The following is a 9,586-nucleotide window of genomic DNA, read 5'->3' as shown; positions in this document are numbered from 1 at the left end:
AGGACCAATGACTGCAGCTTCTTACCGACCATTAACTAGAAGTCACCCACAGCTTCTTAACATGTGAAGTCCCCAGCATGGCTGCTCACTTTATCAAGCCATCAAAGAGAGTCTCCAGAGAGAGCCTGCTAGCATGACAGAGTCGTATCTAACATAATATAATCGTGGGAGTGACAGCATCACCTTTGTTCTATTCTATTGTCAAAAGCAAGTGGACTTCTGCTTCAGAGAAGATGGAGTTGACGTACATTTCCCTATTTCTCCCATTAAGTACAGCTAACAATCTGAACATTATATATAAAACAAGCATCAGAATGCCCTGAAAGGTAGAGGGAAGAAGGTGGAACACCCAGGGACCTCAGGACCTGAGGAAGGATTCAGCGATGTGTTTCTAGGGTTTCCATTTGGCCTCATATGTCCCAGACTTGGAGTTGCATAAGCTGGCAAACTGCAGGGACCAGCAAACAGAGATGAGGCTCAACAAAAGCTTTTTCTCTTTAGCCAAATGACCAGGAAAAAGGCAGTTCACAAGACAGTAAATGTGTAGATAATAATAGTTCTACTTCAGCCAAATGCCAAAGAAAAACTGTGGCCCCATGCTTAATCTCATCAGCAAAGACTGAGTGGGGAACCTAGATTTATGCCCATGGGAGGCTGTAATGAGGCATCCAACACCCTCATCAGGGTGGTGTTAAAGAAGTGGGACTTTGACTCCCACTAGCCAGTAATGAGGCCTCCAGCAGAATCAGTGGAGACCACAGGGAAAGCCTGAGCTGCCATCCCCACATGGCAATAATGAGGTGCCCCTTGCTTTCCCTGCTGGAGTGGGATCTGAGGAGGCCTCATGGAGAGTCACGCGCTCACCATCACCCACTGTGGTGGAAGGGAAAACATGGGGGATGCTAGAGTTCTCATCCTTTTCCAGCAGCAACAGAAGGTCTGCCCTTTGGGTGTCAACAAAAAAACTCACTTTAATATAATGGTATAAATTGGTTGAACATTTTTAAAAATGAAAAATAATATCCCATGTAAACACTGATAAAAAGAAATTGATTGGCTATATTAATAACAGATGAAGCAAACTTCACAGCAAATAAATTTGCCAAGGAAAGAGAGGAACATCACATTATGATAAAGTGGTCAATCCACCAAGAAGATATAGCAATCCTAAATGTGTATGTACCAAACAACAAAGTTGCAAAATGTGAAGCAAAAACTGATAGAGTTGAAAGAGAAATGGATAAATCCATAATTATAGTTGGCAACTTCAACACCTCTCCCTCAACAGTTAGGTAGAACAACTACACATAAAATCAGCAGGAATGTAGAACTCACCAACATCATCAACCAGCAGGATCTAATCAACCTTTACAAAAGACTTCACTAACAAGTAGCAAAAAGCATCTTCTTTTCAAGTGGCCATAAACATATATTTAGGTAGACTGTTTCTTGAGCCATATAACAAACCTCAACAAATTTAAAAGAATAAAAATCAAGCAGAGTGTGTTCTCTAACTACAATGGAATTGAACTAGAAATCAAGAACAGGAAGATAATGAGAAAATCTCCAAACTCCAGAAAACTAAAAAGTACACTTCTAAATAATCTATTTGGGCAAAGAGGAAGTCAGAGAAAGACAGAGTCTCAATGAAAATAAAAAACATACATTGAACTAAATCAAAATAAAAATATAACACTTCAAAATTCATGGGATACAGATAAAGCAGTACTGAGAGGAATATATATATATATCTATATATATATCTATGGCATATATATATATATATGGCACTAAGTACATACATTAGAAGAGGTTAAAAGATTCACATAAATAATCTAAACTTCTAGTTCAGAAACCTAACAAAATTAAGAGCAAAATAAACCCAAAGCAAGAAAGAAGAAAATAATAAAGACAAGAGCCAAAGTCCATTACACTGAAAACAGAAAAACATAGATAAATAAATAAAATAATGATCTATTTCTTTGAAAAGGTCAATAAAAATGACAAAAATCTAACAAGATTGACAAAGAAAAAAGAGAAGGAATAAATTACCAATATCAGAAATAAAACAGGATACACAACAGATCTTGCAGACATCAAAACACTACAAACAACTCTACATACATAAATTTAACAACTTGTATGAAATGGATCAATTCCTTCAAAAACACAAACGATCACAAGTTACTGTATATGAAATAAATAATTTAAATAGCCCGATAAGTATTAAGGGACTTAAATTCATAATTGAAAATCTGCCCCCAAAAGATATATATAGTCCGAGATAGTTTCACTAGAGAATTTCACCAAATGTTTAAAGTAGAATTAATGCCAATTCTACACAATCTCTTCCACAAAATAGTAGAGAAGGGAACACTTATCAATTCATTTTTTAATGCTATTTTTACCACAGCCACAAATATAGTACAAAAAAGAGAAAAATACAGGCCAATATTTCTTATAAATATAGATCCAAAATTCCTTAATGAAATATTAGCAAACAGAATTGAGCAATATCTAAAAAAATAATTATAAACCCTGACAAAGGGAGTTTTATTGGAGGGATGCAAGGCTGGTTCACTGTAATCCATTGTATTAACAAGGTAAGGATGCTACAGGAAAAGAAGATCATATCAACAAATGCAAAAAGTCATTTGACAAAATTCAATATCCATTCACGATAAAAATTCAGAAAAATAGGAATAGAGGAGGACTTCCTCAACTTGAGAAGAAATACCAATTAAAAGCGACAGCTAACATTAACTTAATGGTAAATATGGAATGCTTTCCCCCTAAGATTGGTAACAAGGTAAGGATGTCTTTCCTATTACTTTCACTCAACACAGTGCTGGAAGTTCCAGCTAGTGCACTGAAGCAAGGAAAGGTGATAAAAATCATACAAACTAGAAAGAAAGAAATAAAACTGACTCTATTTACAGAAGACATGAAAAGCCAAAGAAATTTACAAAAAATTCTTAGAACTAATGAATTCAGAAAGCTTCAAGATACAAGGTTATATGAAAATCAATTGAATTTCTGTATATTAGCCATGAATGCTTACAACCCTACATTAAAAATATAAAGTCATGTACAATAACTTAAAAATAAAATACTTAGGTGTAAATATAACAACCCATAACCAAATTTGTAGATGAAAATAACACAATCTGATGAAAGAAATAAAAGAAAATATAAATAACCAGAGAGGCATACCATGTTCATGGATTGGAAGACTCTACATTAGTAAAAATGTCAACTCTCCCTCAATTGGTATACAGGTTTAACATAATTTGTATTAGAATCTCAGCAAGTATTTTTTAAAAATAGATAAGATTATTCTAAAATGTATGTGGAAAGGCAAAGGAATTAGCATAGCTAAAACAATTTTGATAAAGAACAAAGTGGGAAGACTCAGTCTACCCAATTTCAAGACTTATCTTATAGCTACAGTAATCACGACTGTGTTTTATTGGTAGAGGGACAGACCACAATGCTCAATGGAACAGAATAGAGAACTTAGAAATATACCTACGAAAATAAGCCCAACTAATTTCTGACAAAAGTACAAAAACAATTCAATGGAGGAAAGATAGATTTTTTAGAAAATCGTTCTGAGCAAGTGAATATCCATAGGGCAAAAAAGTAAACCTCAACCTAAGATGAGTCTCACAAAAAAAGCAAACCTCAATCCAAAACAAAAATTAACATGTATCACAGGCTTAAATGTGAGACATAAAACTACAAAACGTTTAAGTAAAAACAGGAGAAAATTCTTCTGATCCTGAACTAGACAAAGAGTTATTTAGACTTGACATTGGATTGATTGATTAAAGGAAAATTTGACATTCCTTGATTAAAGGAAAATACTAGTAAACTCAACTTCATCAAAATTTGAAACTTTGTCTTGCAAAAGATCCTACTGAGAGAATGAAAAGTCAAACTACTCAATGGGAGAAAATTTTTGCAAACTACGTTGTCTAACAAAGAACTTTTGTCTAGAATATAGAAAGAACTGCCAAAACTCAACAGTAAAAACGAATAAGCAATCCATAGATAAAGCATAAAGAAACATTTAACTGAAGAAGATGCAGATGGCAATTACACACATAAAAATATGTCCAACATAACTAGCCATTATGGAAATTCATATTAAAACCACAATGTGGTATCACTACACACCTATCAGAACAGTTAAAATAAAAAATAGTGACCACACCAAATGCTAGGGAGACTACACAGTCACTGGATTCCTCATACAATCCTGGTGGGAATTTAAATGGTGCAGCCACTTGGCAAAGAGTTTGTCAGTTTCTTTAAAGAGTAAACATTCAACTACCACACAACCCATCAATCATACTCCTAGATTTTTATCTCAGAGAAATGAGAACTTATGTTCACACAAAAATCTGTACATAAATGTTTATAGCAGCTTTATTTGTAAGAGCCAAAAACTGGAAACAAATCCAGATGTCCTTCAGTGGGTGAATGATCAAAGAAACTGCCACACCATGGAAGACTACTCAGTAGTGAAAAGAAACAAGTTACTGCTGTATGCCACAATCTGGGTGAGTCTCCAGAGGATAATGCTGGGTGGAAAAAGCCAGTCCCAGAGGATTCCATACTGCATGATTCCATTATATCATATTCTTGAAATGACAAAATTACAGAGATAGAGAGAACAGATTAGTGGTTTCCAGGGTTAAAGAGGTGGTGGGGCAGAAGACAAGTGAACGTGGCTATAAAGGGTGACACACGAATTCTTTGCAGTAATGAAGAGTTTCTGTGGGATCTTTGTGGCAATGGGAATGTTCTTTAGGGTCTTTGGTGATGGAGATGTTCTGTGGGGTCTTCATGTTGATGGAGATGTTCTTTGGGGTCTCATAGTGATGGAGATGTCTTTTGGGGTCTTTGCAATGATGGAGATGTTCTTTGGGGTCTTTTGAGTGATGGAGATGTTTTATGGGGTCTTCATAGTGATGTGGATGTTCTGTGGGGTCTTCATGGTGATGGAGATGTTCTGTGGGGACTTCATGGTGATGGAGATGTTCTGTGGGGTCTTCATGGTGATGTGGATGTTCTGTGGGGTCTTCATGGTGATGGAGATGTTCTGTGGGGTCTTCATGGTGATGTAGATGTTCTGTGGGGTCTTCATGGTGATGGGGATGTTCTGTGGGGTCTTCATGGTGATGTGGATGTTTTGTGGGGTCTTCATGGTGATGGAGATGTTCTGTGGGGTCTTCATGGTGATGGAGATGTTCTGTGGGGTCTTCATGGTGATGGGGAAGTTCTGTGGGGTCTTCATGGTGATGGAGATGTTCTGTGGGGTCTTCATGGTGATGTGGATGTTCTGTGGGGTCTTCATGGTGATGGAGATGCTCTGTGGGGTCTTCATGGTGATGGGGATATTCTGTGGGGTCTTCATGGTGATGGAGATTCTCTGTGTGGTCTTCATGGTGATGGAGATGTTTTGTGGGGTCTTCATGGTGATGGAGATGCTCTGTGGGGTCTTTGGGGTGGTGGAGACATTCTGTATCTTGACCGTTCCCATGTGAATGTCCTCCTTGTGATATTGCACTACAATTGTGTAAGATGCTACCATTGTGGGGAGCTGGGAAAAGGATACGTGGGATTTCTCTGTATTATCTCTTAACAGTTGCATGTGAATCTACAATTATCCCAAAATAAAAAATTTATTTAAATTTCCTTTTTAAAAAAAGCAAATCACAGGCCTGGCACACACTAAAGGCAAGGGGTTTGGGAGAGAGTGACAGCCCTGGGAAGGGGGGGTCGTGGGGCCACAGAAAGGATAGGGCACATGAAGACCGGGATATTGTGGGGGGGGTGACCCATGGAGGAGCCCCTGATGTGGAGATCAGCAACAGCCATGACTGAGGAGGAAGCTGGTCCTGTTCAGGCAGCAGGAAGTTGTCTGGTGTGGTGGAAGGTAACCTATTACCACAGCTGAGAGCAGATGCTACTGGAAGGGTCTGGGGCAGACTACTGAGAGCTGGACGTGCCCAGTGAGGGGGTGTGTGGATGAGCACTCCACACCTGGCCTTCCTGCATGTTGCCCCAGAAAGCCAGGCCTTCTTTGTCCTTCCCACAAATGCTGGATCCTCCAAACAGCCCCCGAGGAAGTGGAAGGGAGCCTGATGGATGGGCAGGAGAGGAGGAGAAGGAGGCTGCTCATGCTCCGAGCTGAGAAAGGGGCTATGGCGGGAGGTGGCCCTAGGGGAGGCTCCAGGCCGTGCTGGTTTCCTGGGTTGTGGCTGCTTCACCGGCGTCCTCCTGTGTTAGTCACTTAGGGCTGCTGTCAGGGGGTACCATGAACCAGATGGCCTAAAATAACAGAAATTGATGGTCTCACAGCTCTGGAGGCCACCTGTCCAAAATCAAGGTGCCAACAGTCCCGTTCTCCCTCTGAAGGCCCTAGGGGAGGGCTTGTCCTTACTCCTCCAGTTTACAGTAGTCCCAGGCCTTCCTTGCTCATGATCACCTCACTCCAATCTCTGTTTCCATTGCACGAGGTCACCTCCCTGTGTGCCTTCAGTCTCCCTGTTTCTTATAAGGTCACAGTGACTGGAATTAGGGCCTCCCCCATCCAGGATGATTTGTCATGGGATGCCTTCCTTCATCACATCTGCAAAAACCCTATTTCCAAATACGGTCCCATCTGAGGCTCCGGTGGGCAGGAGTTTGGGAGACACCATTCAACTCCCCGTCTCCCTTCCCGGCCTTTGAGGGTCCCAGCCTGGCCCTGGCCCTCAGGTGGACACCCTCCTTTTCCCGGCCCAAGCGCCATCCTCAGACTCCCACGGTGGCCATGGGTCCTTTGTGCCATGTGCTTGGTGGGAGTGGCTCAGGGCCATGCAGGGAGCTTCTCTCGAGGACACCTTAGGCCTGGTGACTATGGGCAGTCATAGGTCACAGATGGAGTTACCCTATTATCTGCAAACGTGAAGGCTGGCAAAAGTGCGGCTTAATCCCACACAAGTGATTTTTTAATACAAGGAAAAGCCCCATAAAACCCCACAGTTATTCTCCCTGGAGCTCTCTCTGTGTGCCCATGGCTGGTGAAAGTAGTCCGGCAATGGGGAGGAGCACGCTGCCGGCTGGGAGCCCCTGGCGAGCATGCCTGTCCCAGGGTGAGTGTCCACACGCAGCTCTGTGCGTGTTTGAGGTGCTGTGTGCCTGCAAAGCTGTGTGCATCGCAGTTCCGCCTTTCACCCCTGCACCCGGGTGTTTGCTCCTGCTGTGGGGCATCTGGTCTTCGGGCTACACAAAGCAGATAGAACTCCTGCCTGCTGGAGCTCCCGCCTGCTGGAGCTCACCTCCGTGGGGCATTTCTGCTGTGTTAAGTGCATGCCTGAGATGACATGTTGGCCGTGTGCGTGCAGTGGTATGGGAACATTTGTGCCACACTTCCTGTGTGCTGGGCCTCAATCCATTGAAAGGTGTGAACCTTGTCTTCCTGATCAGCCTTGTCATCTGGGTCTGAATCCCAGCTGTTGTCTAGAGCGGTTCACTGCGGGCATGGAGCTGTCCACTGCCTGGGCCCACGCATGGGGTGGCCTTAGGCATTGGGGGCAGGGAGAGGGAGAGTCTGCAGGGATCTCTGCCCCAGAGGCTCCTCCAGGCTATGGAAAGTGCACGTTGGAGCAGGGGCAGGACGTACGCATGTGGAGCCCCTTTCTGGCCGGGCTCAAGTTTGCCATCATGCAGCTCTGGAGGGAGGTGTATTGTGTCCATTGCCCAGAGGAACCGAGGGTATCAGCCTGGGTCCTAGGGTGAGTGGGGCCAGGCCGTGGATGCCGACTGCAGCCCTGAGCTCGGACACCCACCAGCCCAGCTCTCTCTGACAGCAAACTCTCCTCCTGACCAACTGGCCCCTTCCCTGTCTCGCTCCTCCTCTGGCCCAGCTGTCCTTCCGGCCGCCCTCAGGGACGGGGTGAAAACACTCACCAAGTCACCCCTTCTCTGCCTCACTCCTCTGGCCTCAGCATCTGGACTCTGGAATCAGTTGTTAACGCTGCTCGGTACCTGGTGAGAGCTTAGCACACACTTTCCGGGGCACCTTAGCTACGCTCTTGTCAAGCAGGTGAGGGATCCAAGGCAGAGAGGGGTGGCCGCCATAGGTTCAGCTGTGTCCAGAGCTGGGCTCCCGCCTTGGCCTCCAGCCCGCGGCTGCCGGGGCCTGTGACCTGCTGGTCCAGCCTCCCTGCAAGGTCTGAGGTTTGGGACAGATCCTGAGAGTGCTGCAGTGATGCTGGCAGACCTCACCTACCTACCTCTCCCGCACGGCAGCCACGGTCGGCAGCAGCGTTGGGAAGCTGGCTCCTGTCCAGGGGGCCATCCCTTTGCAGATGCTGGCCTTTCTGAGAACATGGAGCAGCTCTGAGCCTCAAGTCCTTCCAGTGACCTCTCTGGGTCACCTGCAAGGGCAGGCGACAGACGCAGGGCAGGCGACAGAGGCAGAGCCGGCTGGGACAGGGAGTGGGGTCCCTGTGTGAAGGTTTTTACTCCACCAGCTCTCCCTCCCGCCACCTGGGGTATGAGAAAAGCTTCATGCTTGGGTCTCTGTGGACCCCAAGACTGGGCGCAGCATGTGGGGTTAAGGGAGACATCTTGGCTCCAAACCAGCCTGGCTGGATTTATGAAGGGAAAATCTCATTTTCTAGGACAAGAAGGGACATTTCGTTTGTTTGGCAAAGTGACTGGAGACATGTTGACAGGACGCGTCTGGGCTGAGTGCTGCGGAATTAGCTGGGATTGCTGCCTCCACATGGGGCGGCTGCTCTCCCCGTGCCCTGAGATGCCCCTCATCATTGCACGTGGTCTCCTTTTCCACCCTCCCTGCAGCCCCCGCCTTGCCCAGACCCCCGTGTGGCTGCTGACAAAGCACGTGCCACCATTTGTCAAGCCGACCTCTGGCCCCACAGGCAATTTAATAGCTACGCAGGGCCCTTGTGCCTCAAGTGCAGTGTTCAGACACATCAGGTCCCAGCAATTAGTGCCACGGCGGGATCTTTCAGGGCACTGGAGCAGGCACAGTCAGATCGATAGCTGTCAATTAGAGGGCCAGCTTTCAGCTTCCTGAGCTTCCAGGGAAGGAGAGCACTGAGGCCTGCTTGTCCTGTAGGTGGGCTACGTGAGCGGGCGCCCCTTCAAGCCCATCTGGGACCTCCTTAGCCAAGTCCACCTGTGCTGAAGCTGCAGTTCCTCCAGCCCCCACCCAAGCCCGCGGGTGCATCCGCCTCCAGCCTGGGCTATCCTGCCGCTTCAGGCATCCCTCTGCCCTGTGCATTCCCCTCTCGCTGGGCCCTTGCATTGATGCAGCCTTTGGGCTGTGGATGCAATACCTGGGCTCTGCCCAGCAGCTTTCTCGCCTGCCTTCTGCTGCTCGTGGGCCTTGTGCTTCTACCCTGGAGGGTGGGCACATGCCACAGCCTGGACTTTCCCAGGCCCCGGTGGGACCCCAGGGGCACCATGGGCCCAGAGTGGCAGGTGCTCCTGTTAGAGCCAATCAGAGCCCTTTCTTGGGAGTGAGATTTGGACACGGGGAAAGAAACCTCTGCTCTGTGTGGGA

Source organism: Pongo abelii, chromosome 7 (genome assembly GCF_028885655.2).
Source record: "Pongo abelii isolate AG06213 chromosome 7, NHGRI_mPonAbe1-v2.0_pri, whole genome shotgun sequence".
NCBI lineage: Eukaryota > Metazoa > Chordata > Mammalia > Primates > Hominidae > Pongo > Pongo abelii.
The sequence above is the reverse complement of the archived record's forward strand: the minus strand, read 5'-3'. Positions refer to the sequence as shown.